Here is a 16,919-nt window from a genome sequence, read left to right as displayed (position 1 = left end):
GATCGCCGTAACCCTTCTCTCTCAGCCGAGAGCACTCCTCTGCCTCCCGGGATCGCTAATCTCCTGGATGTCCTCCCAGTGTTCTTGAGGATATTTTTACTCACTACAGCCCCTACTTGTTCCCCAAATCGTTCTGAGGGTAGGTGTTGCCAGCCCTAGTTTACAGTTGGGGAAACTGAGGCATGGAGAGGTTCCCTCAAGGTCGTGCAGCTGGTAAAGTTAACCCTGATCCAGCCAGTTCTGGTTTTCCAGTCCAGCCCAGCAGCCTCGTCTTCGACCGCAATTTATACCAGATTTCCCCTGTTTTGTACGCGATTCCTTCCCGCGTTTAAATCCACAGGCAGGAAGATCGTCCCTAGCTAATAGGGCTGGGGAATTTGGGACCCGGGGGAAGAGAGACTTTTCTCAGTCGCCAAGGGTTGGGGTGGGTAGGGTTCTGGTGGGCTGACGCCCCTAGAGGAAGTCAGGTTCGAGATGGGGTCACCGAGGACAGTAAGGCAGGATGTGGCAAAAGGTAGCAAGGGCTCAGGAGGACCTGGGTCTCGTCGTCCGAATGCCGGCTGCGGAGCGGGACTTGTGTCCACCCACTGGGTGACACACACTAGGCAGGCCAGGGGCGGGAGTCGGGCCGAGCCTGGGGACATTGAGATGCAGGGCGCCCCCTCGCGCTCTTCCGCGCGCCTCGGGGCTGGCGGGTGAAGCGCCGGCAGCGGCAGGTCCTCTCCAACCCCCTCCTCCTTTTCGCTCCCGCTCCCTCCTTCCCTCCGCTCTCTCCCAACTCCTCCCCCCACCGCCTCTCCCCCCCTCCTTCGGCTTCCTCCGTCTCCTCCCTGTTCTCACCCGCGCTCCGGGTCGGGAGCTAGTTGGAGCGCGGGGACTGCTGCCAGAGCCCAGCTCCACGGAGCCGGGCGGGTCGGCCGCGCGTCCAGCGGCTGCTGGAGGAGCCCGAGCGCAGCGGCGCGGGGCCCGGGTCGGGACTGCACGGGAGCGCCGAGCCCAGGGCCTGGGGCCGTTCCAGCGCGGCCGCCCATTCCCAGACGGGCCGCCAGCCTTCCTGGTTGGCTTCCGCTGCTCCGTGCCGCCGGGAGCCGGGAGCCGCCGAGAGCAGGGCACCTGTGCCCGCAGCCCGGAGGTGAGTCCCGGGAGCCCCGGGCGTTTCCCCTGCGCGGGCTGGGGTTGCAAGTTGCAAACTTCAGCAACTCGGCTGGGCTGAGGGGTAGGGGCCCGGAGGAGCTAGCAAGTTGGAACCGGGTGGGGGAGGCTGCAGGCGGGAGGAGAAGGGGGTCCCCGGGCTTCCTCGCCCTCCGCGCTGCCGCTTTCCCGCCGACCGCCAGCTCCGGGTCCCGGCTGCGCGGGGCCCTGGTCGGGCCGCGCGGCCGGTGCGTCTGGGCAGCAGCCGTGATGGGGACCCGCCGCCCGGGCCCGGAGGAGGGGACGGACGAATGAAAGGCTGAGAGAGAGCGGGGCAGAGGAGCTGAGACTGGCGCCGCGATGGAGGCTCACCGAGGGCCGACGAGTAAACCGGAGGGAAGGAGAGTGCGGGCGGCGAGGCGCGTGGGAACGCGTGGCCCGCTCAGAGTGTGAAATCTCACGCTCGCGGACGTCCCCGCCTGCCCGGCCCCCACCCGGTTCTTCCCAGACCCCCTGCCCTGGCAGGGCCCCGCGGAGCCCGAACTGTGCCCGGCCAGGGCCCAGACGCGGCGGCCCGGGGGCCCCGCGCTCCCGCCTCGGAGGGTGGAGAAGGGTGCGGCGGCGGGAACGCGGGACGCGGACGGCGATTCCCTGATTTATTTTTCTCATGGTAATTCGTCTTTGTGGTTGGGGCTGCTCATTCACTTTCCGCTCACGTCGTGCCGGAGATCCAGCGCGGAGGGAGGGAGCGGGGGGCGCTCGGGCACCGGGAGGGATGGAGACAGGAGAGGGGATCCGGGACCCGCGCGGGGCGGGAGCCGACAGGGAAGTGGCGGTAGGACGCGCCGGGGGAGAAGGCGAGGCTGAGGCGACCTTGCCGTGCGGAGCCGCGAGCCGGTGGCGGTGGGAGGACAGAGCCGGCTCCTCCGCCTGCCGCAAACTTTAAACAACGAGGAAGAGCCACCTGAAGCGCGGTTCCTGCCTCCTCCCCAGCCCCCTGTGCCGAGTCTGCGGGTCATCCCGCCCGCCCCGCCGCGCCGGGCTGGAGTGGGCCCCGAGCCGGACGGGGACGGGTAGCCGCCAGTCTCTGCCCCCACCCCCGCGACGCTCTGCAGGCTTTCCGCGGCGGGGATGAGAGCAGGAGCTGGGAGAGGGCTGCCCACCCTCGGGACGCGCTCCTTCCCGGTCCCGTGCCTGAGCAAACGCGAATGGGGTTGGAGGCGTGGAGGCTTGCCTGGGTCTAGACCCCACCGCGACCCTACCTTTTGTGCCTCCAACCCCCATCCTTTTCCTTCAGCCCCTAGCGATTCCAGTCTGCTTCCACCAGTCACCCCGCTTCCTATTCTCCCCATCCTCCCAGTTCGGCCTCATTCTGCTCTGAAAGCAGCGGCACCTCTCACACGCCCTCCACGCCTGCGACTCCATCCTCCCCACCCCCACTCTCCCTCATCTCATAGTCTGTCTTTTCCCATTCATTCCCCTCACTTACCCCGCCGCCGTCCCCCCCCCCCCCATTTCTTCTTGACGTTTAAAAGTGACCTCTCACCTTTTCTGAGCCTAGATAGGTGACCTTGAGGTAGGGGCAGGGGAACTTGAGCCTGAGAACTGGATCTCACATCTAGGAAAGTGAGGACTGCTTAAGAAACAGTTTGGGAAAACCCACCAGTACCCTGCTCCAAATGTAGACTCCCAACAGAGGAGGAAGGGCGATAAAATATCAAAGAGAGAGGGAATTTGCCAGGTGGTCACCCAGAGGACAGTGAGCATTGTTTTTGGGAGACCTGCTCAGCAAGAAGATGCCAGGTTAGGAAAGAGTGTGTGTGTAGGGGCAGGAGGGCAACTCCTTTCCCGATTTCAACAGCTGCCAGCAGCAGTTTGGGGAGGGGGCGGCAGAGCTTCCAACTCTGTTCTCTTTCCAGGGAGTCAGTGCCAGAACCTTTGTCCTCCAGACCTGACAATAGCCAGCATTATTATCACTTGGACGTCAAACACTTTTTAAGCGCCTACTGTGTGCAATGCACCAGACTACATGTGGGTAGATACAAAGGTTTACAGGGCTGAGCCCATGCCCAGAGAGGCTGCTAAATTCACCAATTTGATCTAAAGAAGACGCGTGTGTGTATGTGTGTGTTTGGGAAGGGAGAACATAATGGGGAAAAGCACAGGCCGTACAAAACAGCAAGGGCTTGGTGCCAAATGGTGACCTAGGGCATAGGAGAAGACTGTTAGAAGAAAGCTCTGGGACTCAGGTGGGACTGAGAACTGGGCTTGTTGGCTCTGCCCCCCTGCCCACCAGCTGTCTGTAAAGGGAGGGTGGGAGAAGAGAAGGGAAGGCCAGGAAGGGGCTCCCTTTCCACTTCTCCTAGAGCCAGACCAGGAAGGCAAAGAAGCTGAGAGGTCCAGCCTGGCTCTGTGGATTGCCACGTCCCTTTTGCGACTGGCGGAATTGCATACGCTTTTCTGTCTTGGTGTACCCTTCCTGGCTTGTTTGAAAGCCACTCTGTTCGTTACTTCTTACTGAGGCTCAAACCTGGAAGATGGCTTAGAGATTGTCCATGTTAGGGAAGTCACAAACTCCAATGCCTATAGAAGCCAAGCAGGTAGCAATGTGCTGATCAGGCAGTTAGTTAGAATGGCTGGACACCTGGATGTTCAAAGTCAAACTGGCCAGATAAAATGGTCCAAGCAAAACCAATATCTGCTCTTGAGCAGCCTGACCCCCTATATTTACAGATCAAGAACTTAAGATCCTAAGAAACATTATCTCTTTGTGTGTACGTGTTATCATGTCTCCCAGAACCTTGGGGGTACTATGATGAGTTCTCTAGATGATGAGTTCCTTGAGGTCACGGAGTTATCTGTCTTATATAAATCTGAGCACTTCACATCCATTGATGCAAGGTTCCAGACATAGAGCCAGGACTGGAACTCAGGTCTCTTCCCTCTCCCTCCCCAGCACCCCAAGAACTCAGTGAGTATAAGCCAGCTTTGTTCTCTGCAAAAAATTTAAAAAAAGAAAGAAAGAAAGAAAGAAAGAAAGAAAAGAAGAAGCAAATCCAACCATGACTTCTTTGCTTCCCCTAATGTAGTAAAATCTTATTCAGGGGTTAGATGAGAAAAGATATTCAGGGATCCCAAGGGTTATCCAGAAAGCCCTGAGCTTTGAGTATGGGTCTAAAAAGGAGAAGGGGAGGGGCGCCTGGGTGGCGCAGTCGGTTAGGCGTCCGACTTCAGCCAGGTCACGATCTCGCGGTCCGTGAGTTCGAGCCCCGCGTCAGGCTCTGGGCTGATGGCTCAGAGCCTGGAGCCTGTTTCCGATTCTGTGTCTCCCTCTCTCTCTGCCCCTCCCCCGTTCATGCTCTGTCTCTCTCTGTCCCAAAAATGAATAAACGTTGAAAAAAAAATTAAATAAAAAAATAAATAAATAAAATAAATAAAAAGGAGAAGGGGAGCCCCAGCAAGGGGGAGAGGGGTGGCAGACATTTATGGAGGATTAGCCTGACAAGGCTGAAGATGAGTAGGTAGAGTGTGTACACTTGGGGGGGAAGATGCTGTGGGTTCAATTATTTTCAGCATTGATCATGACACTCTTTTTTTTTTTTTTAGGGAGAGAGGGCATGCACACAAGTGAGGGAGATGGGCAGAGGGTGAGAGAGAGAGAGAGAGAGAGAGAGAGAGAGAGAGAGAATCTTAAGCAGTCTCCATGCTCAGTGTGGAGCCCAACACGGGGCTCGATCCCACGACCCTGGGATCATGACCTGAGCCAAAATCAAGAGTTGGATGCTCAACCAACTGAACCACCTAGGTGCCCTGACACTCTGTTATACTTAATCTTGGTAACCCTCCTATATCCCATAGAAAGTCAACAAGGTAGAAACTTGGATCACTAGCATGTAATCAACCAATTTAGTACTTTCATTGAGGACTGAAGTGCTAGAATGGGCACAGAGGGCAAAGGACCATGGAAACCTTAAGTGATACAGGGCTGAGACTCACACCCCCAGCTGCCAGACATTCCCCAAGGTCTGCAAGTGTTAGCTTTGTTATTGCCTAAGTACAGGATAGATGAGACCAACAATAGTAGTGAACTCTTGTGTTCACCATTTATTACTAAGCACCTACTGTGTGCCAGGCACTGTGCTGGAAGATATGGATATGAGGATAAACAAGGCATGTCTCTGATCAGAATGGAGGTGAATCGGTATGACTAGAAGAACACAATTACTAGCATTGCCTTAACTTCTGTGATGGAATTTACTGTGAGGGTTTTCTTTTCCCTTGGGGTTTGACTGGGTGATCTGACAGCTAATGTGGAGTTGTCTGAAGGACTTGGAGTCCTGGGTTTGTGGGGAAGGCTGAGAGGGCTAGGGTTCCACCACCTCAGATCTTCCCTGGGCTCTTCAGATTGTCACTCATTGAGCGGGGCTGAACAACTACCTTGTGCCTGTGGTGTGCACAGAGACAAAGCCAGGCATCTGAAGATCTGGAAATGAGAACTATAGGGAGGAAGTGCTGGTTACTTATTCTTCAGGGTCTGAACCCCACTGGGTCCTGGGACCATCCTTTGCCTCATCCAGTCACCTAGATCACTAGCCTGTCTTCTTTGACTGGTGTGTGTGTGTGTGTGTGTGTGTGTGTGTGTGTGTGTGTGTGCTGGAGATAGCTACCTCTAATGGATGGATTTTCTTCACATTCAGATCTTTGCATTTGAATTCAGATGCTACTAAGTTGATCTAAGTCTATGACAAAGCTTAACTAACTTGGTCTTAAATGTATGAAAAGAAGCCAAAGCAAGTGGCTTGACTAATGGAGTTTCATCGAATTGACCAAATTGAGCCCTTCTTTTACGGCTTGTGTGGGCAACACCTGGATTTCACAGTGCTATACTGTTGTGAACCTCCTTCTCTCTGACTTTTGGTTTGATGATGGGTGCTTTCGCTGAAGAGACGGTTCAATGATGGGTAATCTGAAAGGGGATCTTTGCATATGCCATTCTCTGTCTCAGATGGAAGATTCTCCCCCAAGATTTTCTTTCTGAAAAAAATGTCCCTAATAACGGATTTGAATGCTAGAAAGTAGCAAGGCAAATTCCAGCTGGGAGTAGGGTTCTGGAAGGGAAGCAGGGTGCCGAATGTTCTATGGCTCTGCCATGCCACTTTTTCTCCCTTCTGCTGTAGTGTTTTGCTTTAATGAGCATGAGAGATGAAAACCAAACCTTGCAGGATGCACTCTTTAATCCTGACATTAGTCAGGGGCTCACCAATGAGAAATGACTACACTTGGTAGCTTCAAAATGGAAAAAAAGAAGGTGGTTTCCTATCCAATTTGCTGCTGGGCACAGTGAGGAAAGCAGGAGGAGGAACCCTTGCAATGAAGACCAGGCTCGGGAGAGTTTGACCTTGAGCACACTTCCCAACAGTTGGGCTGTTCACCCTCCTCCAGTCTGACTTGAAACAGAAGGATAAGGAGGTTGGGCTGTGTGTGCTGAGTTGCGCCATGACACTGCCCTCATTGATCTGCCTTAATAAGGATGACTTAATCAGACTTGCACCTGGAACTCGTTTGAATTTGAAGCCTTGTCGATACTATCAGAATAGCTTTGCATTTGAACCAAGAATGTCTCTGGCTGGCCTCTTCTGCAATAGGAAGGGATGGTACTGGAGGATGGCTGGTGACCATCTGCTTGTCAGTCCCCCGAGGATCAAACTGGAGCAGATAGATTTAAATTCCCAAAAGGGGAGGCTGGGTTAGAAATGAGGGAGTCTGCCCCACTTGAGAGCTTCTGCCAGACCTAGATTCCCCATCTGTGAAAATGAGATGGTCAGATGAACCCTAAGACTCTTTCTGGCCCTTGAGGTCAGCACTCTTGAATGGAGATTACAGTCACTTCTTCATTTTCCAGGAAAATCTTTTTTTGTGTATCACTTGTGGAGAATGTTTAGTCTAAGACCAGTTTCTAGTTCCCTCCAGACCCACTGCTGATAAGCCACCTGACTGCCAGTATCTTCAGAGAGTGCATTCTTTCTCCCTTTAGCTTCTGCCTGAGCCAAACATCATTTGGAAGCTAAATCTGCTGCACAGTAGGGGTGTGTGTGTGTGTGTGTGTGTGTGTGTGTGTGTGTGTGTGTGTGAGAGAGAGAGAGAGAGAGAGAGAGAGAGAGAGAGTGAATATACTCACATACATCCATGTACAAATAGACGCAATGCATTGCAAAGCTCTGTTAGGGTTTGATCATCCAGCATTTTGGATTATCTGCAGCTCTGTTCTTCTGTCGGAGTTGATGTAATTCTGTCTCTAGGGAGACAATGTCAATGTCTCTAGGGAAATGGTGGGGTGGCAATTTAGATCTGTCCCTGTCTGCCAACCCCACTGTTCCACCTGAGACAAAACTCCCTCCATACTGCCCTAGTCGTTGTCCTGAGGGGGCCCCCAGGAGCTCCCCTTTAAAGAGCACAAAAGAGCTGTAGTTGGTTCTTAATTATTCAGGGATGGATGGATCCAGTGTGTAAAGCAACCGACCCAAGCCTGTTCTTTCCCTTCTTTTGGTGCCTTGGGTAACTCTATACCTGTATCGAGAAGCTGGGGGAGATCTTATCATTTAACACAACTTTTGTTTCCAGCAGCTTGTTCCCTCTGCTCCTCTTCCCTTAAGGCGCCTGGGGGAAACCAGGAGCCCTCTGAGAGGCCTCATCCACCCAGAACAGACTGCCTTTAAGGTCTACACATTGCTCTCTTGACCAGGGTGTGTTTCTGCCCGAAAGCAGGACAGAAGAGGAAAATACCACTAGACCAGCTCTGGCTTCTGCAGAGTCAGGTCCCTATAGATTTCCCGCAATCTTTGTTTCCTTCCCTTCTCCTGTTTGTAAAGCCACCTGTACTTGCAGTTTATGGAGTCAGCTGGTAACCTGGGCCCCATCAGGAGCCTCAATGGAGAGCAGTGTCCTTGTGGCAAAAACTCCCAAACAGCCCAGCTCCAAGGAGCACTTCTGTGAAAGCCCCTCAAGGCTGAGGGTCGTTTTCCTGCATAAACCAGGTACCTTGGGGCTGCCTGCTCTATTTCAGCATCTCTCCAGCTCATAGAGTGAGTCTCTCTTGATATATGGGGCCCAGTCCAGGGAGCAAGGCTCCAGTGACCTCTGTATTCAGGTAACCGTAGCTTGGCTCAGTTCAATATGAATCCACTGATGTCTATTAGAATCACCTGCAGAGCTTTGACAACCTATAGATGACCAGCTCCATCCTAGACTTTAATTAAGTCAAAGTCCCTGAGTGTGGAGCCTGAGCAACTGATATTTTTTTCGCTTCTAATATGCAGCTATAGTTGAGAGCCGCTGACCTAAATCTTCTTTCTTATGCTGCCCCTGGCCGCACGCCAATGGCATGGCGTGCCCAATCTCTTTGCCCTCAGCCCTTCCAAACAGCCAGGTCCTTTCTAGTAGTCACCAGCTACAGCTCCTGGCATTCAGATCATAGCTACTGTTTGTGTTCCTGGTTCTGAATGTAATGGCTTTGTATTATAAGCTGATTGTGGGAGCACCCTTCTAGTGTAACTTCTTTGAGATCATTTCTTCTTAAAAAGCATTTATAAAAGTAACGCACATTCATTCAACACTGTTGCTTGTTTACTTCTAGATACACATATAACAAAATTGTGATTGTACTGTTTGTGTTACTTTGTAAGTAGCCTTTTTCATTTAATAATATATTGTGGTAATTTCCCCCACGTCTTTTTTTTTTTTTAATTTTTTTTTTCAACGTTTATTTATTTTGGGGACAGAGAGAGACAGAGCATGAACGGGGGAGGGGCAGAGAGAGAGGGAGACACAGAATCGGAAACAGGCTCCAGGCTCTGAGCCGTCAGTCCAGAGCCTGACGCGGGGCTCGAACTCACGGACCGCGAGATCGTGACCTGGCTGAAGTCGGACGCTTAACCGACTGCGCCACCCAGGCGCCCCTCCCCCACGTCTTAAGTATTCTTCTCCAATGGGCTTTTTAATGGCTGCCAGTATTCCATCCTATGGATGTGCCCTAATTTATTTACTGAATCCTCTGTGGGTTGGACATCTAAGATGTAAACTACTTTTTACTAATATAAATAATGCTGCGGTGAACATCCTTGTATATAAATCTTTGTGCCTGTAGATGATTATTTCAGAACAGATTTCTAGAAGTGGAATATTTATGCTTCTTTTTCACATGGACCATCTAGACAATTTTTGGTGGACTTCCTATAGCAATAAAATGTTTTCATATTCAGAGCTGAAAAAATAAACTGTTTTCACTGACCTCCTCTGAGGCTTCAAGCTGGCTGCTTCACCCTACTTGACCTGAGGGTCAGAATCCTTGCCCTGGCCGGATGCCTCAGCTCCACCTCCAGGTGAGCTCCAGGTCTCTCCTGCTCCTAACCCAGTGTCTTTAGTTGCTTCTTTCACCTGCTTAGCTTTTTCTTCTTCACATCTCCAGCCCAGGAACTATCAGCCTTCAGTGCCTTCAAGTTATTGTTCCATAATAACAGCTATTATTTATTGAGTTGTTACTATGTACCAGACAGTCTGCTAAACTCTGTATACCCATTGTCTCTTTTAATCCTCATGTGCCTCATGTGCACGGATTATTTTTATCTCCACTTGCCACGCGAGGAAACTGAAACCTTGAGAGGAAACTGAAACCTTGAGACAGAAAACAATTTGCCCAAGGTCACATGGTTAAAAAGTAGTAGAGCTGGGATTTAAACCCAGATTATCGACTTCAGAGCCTATACTCTTAACTGTGTATATACTTTTTTCCACCCTTGGCTGAGGGTATCAACATATTGTTCACAAATGCTCCTTCAGCATCCCATGGTCATAGCCTATGCCTTTCTCCAGCAGAAGAACACTTTTCACGTACGAGTGGCAGCAGAGTGGCCATTTGTCAAGGCCCCATTTTCCTTTTCACTTCCTTGATTCTGTCTTCACCCCTTTCTCCAGGTACCCATGCCAGAAAACATGCCTCCTCACTGACCAGCTGCCAAAATCCCAGCATGCCTTGCAGCTTAGCAGGTCCAAGTTTGACATATCCCTATTGCATTTTCCCCACCCAGTCGGAAGGATTTGGATGCTACTTGCCCAGTATGGCTTATAAAGCTGCCAGGGAGGCATGCTCTAGTAATGATGGGGGGATAGGCAGCCTGACTTCTGTTGGATGTCAAATACTGTTTAAAGTGGAGGCTCGGATACATTTTTGCATTCTTGCCTCTTTCACATTGCTGTTGCCCAAAAGATAGAGAGATAGCAATGGAAACTATCCTTGTGATTTGATTCTGACCATGACCAAGAACTAGGTTGTGATGTGACAGCATTCATATGAAAGACACCGCATCAGCCTGGTGTTAATAACAGCCAAGGAAAGAAATGACATGCCCACGGACCTTCCCTAGACTATAGAAAGTCTGATCTTATGATTAGGGATTCCCAAAGGGAAGATGGTGTGTGGCAGGTGAGCTTCTGAAAAATGAAGCTTCACATTTTTATCCATGAGTTGCATGAAACTGGTGTAAGTGAGCTTATCAAATTGGTTGATGACAAGACTATGATGGGCAGCTCCTATAAAAGACAGAATAAATATTCAAAATGATCTCAACAGACTGGAATGCTGGGTTTAAACCAACAAGATGAAATTTAACAGGGGCAGATGGAAAGTCACATTTAGATTGCACAAATTAATTACTCAAGTTCATAAGGGGGATGGGAGTGGGAGAAGACTTGGTTTGGCTGCAGATCCTGAAAAAAGAAAAAAAGATCTGAGGGGTTTAATTGTACACAGGCTTTATAGGAACTGACAGGGTGATGGGCTTGCTCAAAACAATACCATCTTAAATGGCACTAAGAGAAATGCAGGAACCAGATTGGGTTCTCCCCGGTAATTCTGTCCTCATTTCTGGACATGGATCTTAGAGGGGACCCTGACCAACTTCAGTGTGCTCCATGGAGGGCAGCCAGCAACAGGAGGGGCTTGGGAAACCCAGCCACAAAAGTTCCAGTGAAGGGAACTTATCCATTTATTTAGAGAGGGAGAAAACCCTAGGGGTCATGCTGGCTGACTGCAGAAGGGGCAGGACTTCCTATAGGAGAGAACACAGCTCATCAGCCCGGGAAAAGCAGAAGACTCCAGAGTAGAAAGTACAGGAAGCTGGGTTTTTTTCAGAATGGGCATCTTCCCAACCAGATGGGTTCTGGTGAAGCAGCACCAGCTGTCAGTCTTGCTGCCCAGGATGTTGCTGGGGGACTCCTGTACTGGAGACAGATGATGATCCCGGCAGTGAACCTTTATCTCTCCGTGGCTCTGAGTCTGGAGGACACCTGCTTCCTTTCCTGATTACTCCAGAGCAGTTGTTCACAGAGCAGGTCCCTGGCCAGCAGCATCAGCACCACCTGCAACCTGTTAGGAATGCAACAGTTCTTGGACTGAACCCCAGATCTAGTAACTCAGTGATTCCCAGGCTGGGGCCCAGCAACCTGCACTTAAACAGACCCTCCAGGCCATTTTCATGCCTGCTGAAGTTTGAGACTCTACTTTAGACCACACTAGACTCTTCTTTCTGTTACTGGGTGCCTGTGACACTTCTATATCCCATTCCACTTTAGTGTGGAAACTTGGGAGGAACACGGGCTTTGGGATGAGACAGACTTGAGTTCAAACCCAGTTTTTGTTTGTGGGTTTCATATGAGTTCCGTTCCCTGTCTGAGCCTCCTTTTTGTACTGTGAAGTGAGGGAGGACTAGTTTAAGGGAGGATGGAATGAAGTAGTAGAACTCTTGTAGACAGATGCTCACTCTTAGTATCAGGTCATCCTGGGAACAGTCTTAATAGCATAGGAGTTGGTCAAAGGGAGGCCTGGGTGCAGCCTCCTCTGTATCCCCTCAGCACCCACCAGCAGGGCCTTCCCACCCAGTTCGAGTTGGTGAACTCTGGGGCTGCCAGTTTCCTCGCTCCCTGGGCAATGGAGAGCCATGGCTGCTTTCCTTCCCACCCCTATTCATGCCCATCCTTGTGAGCATGAACAAGTTCATCCTTCCAGTGCACCTGCGTCTCGCTGAACCCGATCTTCTGAGGTGTGTGATTCCAGACTCCCTGCTCTCGGCATGCCATTTTGCCTGCCAAAGCCATCGATGAAAGGTCTTGGGCCGAAACAACCCGCAGGAGCCTCTAACTTTACATGGGTAAGGGGCCTGAGCTTCTGGTGTCGGCCAGGCAGGGGAATAGGAGTGGGTCCTTCCTGGAGCTGGAAGTGGCCAGGGTCACCTCTACAGGTCCCTACTGAGCAGTCAGCTGGCAGAGTCTTCCTCAGAGACAGAGAGCTCATCACCCCACAAGGTGCCCATTCAATTTTTGCTCAACAATGTCTAATAGAAAGTTCTTATATTTCTCTGAAGTCTGTGTCTCTCCTTGTGGGCCCCATCTCTTCCCATGTGTCTGTTCCAGGCAAACCCAGTCACTTCCATGCCAGAGCTTATCCAGCATGGGAGACCGATTGCCTTCACCTCTTCCCCACCTCCACGAGTGCTCCTCTGACTTGTCTCTTCATCTCTGGGCACAGAACTCTGAACATCCTCCCACTTGTCTTAAATTGCGGTCACCAGGACCAAATCTGGTTTTCCAGGTGAGGCCCGGCCAGCACACCCTCATGCGTCCAGTTACCACAGCTTCTGTTAATGCAGCCTTAATTCTGCCCTGGCTATTTTTGGCAGCCACGTGGCCCTGCTGACTTTCACGGATCTCGCAGCCAACCATTCCCCTTAGGTCTCCCTTTTAGCATAATCTGTAACTCAGTCCCATCTTCTAAGTATGTCTTTGTGTTGCTTTAGTTTGCTAGGGCTGCTGTAAGAAAGTCCCCCAGACTGGGTGGCTTAAACAACAGAAGTGTATTGTCTCACAGTCCTGGAGACTAGAAGCCCGAGATCAAGATGTTGTTAGGTTTGGTTCCTTCTGAGGGCTGAGGGAGAACCTTCCCCTAGCTTCTGGTGGTTTCCTGACAGTGCTTGCCATTCCTTGACTTATAGTAGCACCCCCTTAATCTCTGCCTTTCTCTTTGCATGGCATTCTCCCTGTACACCTGTCTCCAGATTTCCCCTTTTGTAAGGACACCAGTTATATGTGATGAGGGGCCCACCCTACTCCAGTATGACCTCATCTTAACTAATTACATTTGCAACAACCTTATTTCCAAATAAGGTATCATCCTGGGGTTCTGGGGATTGAAACTTAAACATGTGACTTTTAGAGGGACACAGTTCAACCCATAACAGCGCTGTAGTCTTTCTGGTCTTATGTTTGAGACTCTACGTTTTTCGCTAGTTCATTTCATCTTGCCTAAATTCAGCCCCTCTCTCTAGCTGATTAAAATATTTCAGATTCTGGGGGCGCCTGGCTGGCTTAGTCGGTAGAACACATGACTCAGGGTTGAACACATGATCTCAGGGTTGTGAGTTTGAACCCCACGTTGGTGTAGAGACTGGTTAAAAATACAATTTAAAAAAAAATCCAAGATTCTGTCTCTGACAGCCAATATACCTGCTAATAACTCCCACCTTCAAATGCTTCCCATCTATCGATCCAAGGAACTGATAAGATATTGAATGCAGTGGGATAGTTCAGAGCCCTGTAAGTACCTGGCTGCTTCCATCCAAGGGGACTCAAACCATCGGTAGGCACCCTTGGGTAAGATTGTACAGCCAACTCTGTGTGCTACTAATTCTTCACCTTTTAGCTTCCTTTCTCTAGCTTATATGCAACAATTTCTTGAAGAGCTTGTCAGATGGTTTCAAGATCAGCTACACCGGCAAACCCCATTTCCCTCGTCTACCAGCCTGGTGACCCTGTCAACAGAGAAGATGAGCTTTGCCTGACAGGACTTTATTACTGAACACACACTTCCTGACTATGATCTCAGCTGCCTTTCCCAAAGTGCCCACCACCATTTGTTTATAGTCTTTTCAGGAATTTTTCTCGGACAGCACATTGAGTTTCCCACTATGTGGTTTACAGAATCCACCCCAGACCCGTTTCTGGAAGTGAGGGCTTTGTGGCCTGCCTGAGGCCTCCCAGCCCCTCTCGTGCTGGCCAGGATCCTGTCAGGATTCCTGGGAGATCCCCACAGCTGTCTGAGCCTCATCTGCACGTACCCTGGGTGTGGGCTGGGCCAAGTGGCTTGAATGCATTTGGAGCAGCTGGAGTTTTTTACAGCCATTGCGCCAGCCTCCAGCTTGGGCCTCCTGTGCCCGAGGCTCTTCTCACTCTTTCCTTTCCGTGGAATCCCATGCCCTGATGGAGAAGACAGAAGCTAAGCTGGAGGCAGAGCTGAAGGCCCACCAGAGAAGCCCCCAAACCTCTGGATACCACATTAGTTCCCTTTCAGCATGCTTTCCCCTTCCCGCTCTTCTCTTTCCCAAATCCCTCTCATTCCTACAGCCTCTCCTTTTCTTTTTCCTATTCTTGCTCTTTGACTCCTTGAGGGTAAGACACAAGTGAAGATGAGAGGTGTGCATCAGGGGGCTGGCCTATCTCGCATGGGCAAGCATCTGGCTGCGTTGGGACAGGTGAGGGCAGCCATCTGCTGAAGGCCTCAGATGCTTTGCTGAGGAGTCTGGTGCGGAAGGCAGCCTGGAGCCACACAGCGGGGCTTGAATTCTGGCTCCACCGTATACTTGCAGAGTGACTTTGGGCAGATGGTTTCTCCTCTCAGAGGCTCGGTTTCCTCATTTGTAAAATGGCCATAATACCTGCTTCAGAGGGCAGTTGTGGGAACTGAATTAAATGAGCTCCTCTGAGTAAAGCGGGATGTATGGAAAAGTACCTGGGAACTAAGGGTACCAAACACACCGGCCCTTCTGCAGAGCAGCCTGGTGAGCTGGAGATGGATGAGGTGGGGGAGAGGGAGGCCCGTGACCAGGGCGGGGAGGAGACGAGATCACAGTGCCAGGATTGCAGGGAGGCCACGAGAATGGAAAAGAAGGAGTTAGTCTGAGAGAAAGCAGGAAGGAAGAAGCCCCAGGATTCTGAGCAATTTGTGGAAGAGGATGGGGTTGTTAAGAAGATTTCCTAGAGTTTACTGAGAGTTTGTGTTATGCCAGGCCATTTATTTATTTATTTATTTATTCAATATATGAAGTTGATTGTCAAATTGGTTTCCATACAACACCCAGTGCTCATCCCAAAAGATGCCCTCTTCAGTACCCATCACCCACTCTCCCCTCCCTCCCACCCCCCATCAACCCTCAGTTTGTTCTCAGTTTTTAACAATCTCTTATGTTTTGGCTCTCTCCCACTCTAACCTCTTTTTTTTTTTTTTTTTTTTTCCTCCCCCTCCCCCATGGGTTCCTGTTAAGTTTCTCAGGATCCACATAAGAGTGAAAACATATGGTATCTGTCTTTCTCTGTATGTGCCAGGCCATTTAAAAAGCTGCTCTGTGTATTTTAGCTCATGAAAGTCTTAGGGGTAGGTATGCCTTTATTACCCCCATTTTATAGATGGGGCAACTGAGACACAGAAATATTACATAACTATTAAGCCAGTCCAGGCCTCCAACCCAGGTTGGCCCGCTACCTCCCAGCTCGCTCTCTCCTCCTTCCCACCAATATGTTTTTCCATTTCCCATTCCTGTTCGTCCATCACATTGCCTCCATCCTCGGCTGGATCCTGTAGGATCCTCACGCCAACTCCTCTTCACGGTTGTGGGGTGGGGTTCAAGGCCCTGCCTTTCTCTCAGGACACTTCTCAGGGCACCTTCCGTGAAGCCCTAACTCATATCCACGTCGGTTCTCCCCCACTCCCACTGTCGATCTGTAGAAGGGTGGCTTTAAGTTAAACTTCAGGAAGAGCCTCCCATGTATGAATTGTAAGAGAAATTAAAACAGTGTGACTTAGCTGGAGATCTTTAGGGCTAAGGTGGAGGGGTGGAAGAGGAAGAGGATGAGGAGAGGTGGTATGGCTCCTGCATCCTGGACCTCTGAGACGACAGCTCTGGATGCCAGAGGCGTGTCAGTGAGGGGCTCCTCTTGGCAAGATGGCTGCCACTCCTAATTAACCCATGGCTTTAATTACACTTCACAGCCTGGTCCTGCTGAGAGAGAGGATTGCTCTGAGATTGTGGCACTGGGCTAAATGTCTGAAGCAGTTTCCACTTCACAAACTCCTCTCCTTGCGAGGGTGGGACCACAGGGGAGGGCTTTGCCTGGGCCTGGGCCTGGGGGGATAGGAATGGGGAGCGTGCCTGTGCCCGTCCCCTACCCTCCTGCCCTCCTGTCCTGGTCACCTGTCTGGGGAAACCTCCCTGACTGTGAATTAGGCTTCTGCTGGCAGTTTGGTGCTGCGGCCTCGTCCAGGGGCTCTGAGAACCAGAAATGGGGGGGAAGGGCAGAAAGGAGCAGGAGGAGAAGGCACAAGTGGCCCTGGGGTGGATGAATGCCTCCAGACCCAAGGATTAATCCTGGTGGGATCTGCTTTGTATTCTCCAATAACCACTACGTGTGGGAACCTACTGTGGGCCAGTCTCTCATTTAAGTCCTCATGGAGGTTTATAATGGAGGGATTTAGCCCCTAGTTTACAGAGGAAGGAAAGACCTCAGCAAGGCTAAGAAACTTACCTAACATTGCATACAAAGGTGAAGTAAAGGAAGGATTTGAACCCAGGTCACAGTAAACCCAGAACAAGTGCTCTTTCCACCTGACAATGGGCCTCTCCCAGTAGCTGGTCGCCTCTCCCAGTAGCAGTCTCCTGTAGATCTGGGATGCAGAATCCAAAGATTGG

The 16,919-nt window shown here is 51.0% G+C and overlaps 1 protein-coding gene across 2 annotated transcripts in view; it reads left to right on the top strand.

The window, feature by feature from the left end:
- The first annotated feature begins 783 nt into the window (after positions 1-783).
- SEMA5B (semaphorin 5B) overlaps positions 784-16,919 on the top strand; it is a 118,551-nt gene continuing 102,415 nt past the window's right edge. Inside the window, exon 1 of one of the 2 annotated variants that reach the window (XM_045502276.1) lies at positions 784-1,132. The gene's annotated coding sequence lies outside the window, so the exon portion shown is untranslated. The remainder of the gene's footprint in view (positions 1,133-16,919) is intronic. The other variant, XM_045502277.1, reaches the window with a different exon arrangement.

This window comes from Leopardus geoffroyi, chromosome C2 (assembly GCF_018350155.1).
Source record: "Leopardus geoffroyi isolate Oge1 chromosome C2, O.geoffroyi_Oge1_pat1.0, whole genome shotgun sequence".
NCBI lineage: Eukaryota > Metazoa > Chordata > Mammalia > Carnivora > Felidae > Leopardus > Leopardus geoffroyi.
Note: the sequence above shows the minus strand (reverse complement) of the source record. Positions and strands in the feature narration are given on the sequence as shown.